Source organism: Oncorhynchus tshawytscha, unplaced genomic scaffold, assembly GCF_018296145.1.
Source record: "Oncorhynchus tshawytscha isolate Ot180627B unplaced genomic scaffold, Otsh_v2.0 Un_contig_4237_pilon_pilon, whole genome shotgun sequence".
Classification (NCBI taxonomy): Eukaryota; Metazoa; Chordata; class Actinopteri; order Salmoniformes; family Salmonidae; genus Oncorhynchus; species Oncorhynchus tshawytscha.
The window spans coordinates 34611-35983 of NW_024609655.1; positions in this window are offsets into that span (position 1 = coordinate 34611).

Genomic DNA, 1373 nt, shown 5'->3' on the forward strand with positions numbered 1-1373 from the left:
ACCAGGTTCATCTGTACAAACAATAGTATGCAAGTATAAACACCATGGGACCACGCAGCTGTCATACCGCTCAGGAAGGAGACGTGTTCTGTCTCCTAGAGATGAACGTACTTTGGTGCTAAAAGTGCAAATCAATCCCAGAACAACAGCAAAGAACCTTGTGAAGATGCTGGAGGAAACAGGTACAAAAGTATCAATATCCACAGTAAAACGAGTCCTATATCGACACAATCTGAAAGTCTGCTCATCATGGAAGAAGCCACTGCTCCACAACCGCCATAAAAAAGCCAGACTATCGTTTGCAACTGCACATGGGGACAAAGATTGTACTATTTGGAGAACTGTCCTCTGGTCTGATGTTTGGAGGAAAAATGGGGAGGCTTGCAAGCCGTGAAGCACAGGGGTGGCAGCATCATGTTGTGGGGGTGCTTTGCTGCAGGAGGGACTGGTGCACTTCACAAAATAGATGGCATCATGAGGGAGGAAAATTATGTGCATATATTGAAGCAACATCTCAAGATCAGTCAGGAGGTTAAAGCTTGGTCGCAAATGGTTCTTCCAAATGGACAATGACCCCAAGCATACTTCCAAAGTTGTGGCAAAATGGCTTAAGGACAACAAAGTCAAAGTATTAGAGTGGCCATCACAAAGCCCTGACCTCAATCTTATAGAACATTTGTTCTATTTGTTTTTCAGAACTGAAAAAGCTTGTGTGAGCAAGGAGGCCTACAAACCTGACTCAGTTGCACCAGCTCTGTCAGGAGGAATGGGCAAAATTCACCCAACTTATTGTGGGAAGCTTGCTGGAGGCTACCCGAAACGTTTGACCCAAGTTAAACAATTTATAGGTAATGCTACCAAATACTAATTGAGTGTATGCAAACTTCTGACCCACTTCTGAATGTGATGAAAGAAATAAAAGCTGAAATAAATCATTCACTCTACTATTATTCTGACATTTCACATTCTTAAAATAAAGTGGTGATCCTAACTGGCCTAAAACAGGGAATCTTTACTAGGATTAAATGTCAGGAATTGTGAAAAACTGAGTTTAAATGTATTTGGCTAAGGTGTATGTAAACTTTCAACTGCAACTATTTCAACAAGGTATTTATTTATATTAACTCATGAAGTCAGTTAAGAACAAATTCTTATTTACAATGCCAGCCTAGAATAGGGTTAACTGCCTTGTTCAGGGGCAGAACTGCATATTTTTACCTTGTCAGCTCGGGGATTCGATCTAGCAACCTTTTAGTTACTGGCCCAACGCTCTAACCACTAGGCTACCTGCCTCCCCATAAGATACAGACAATATTTTGGGGAAAAAAATCATCACTTCTATAAATTAATACATTCGACACAATAGCCAATTT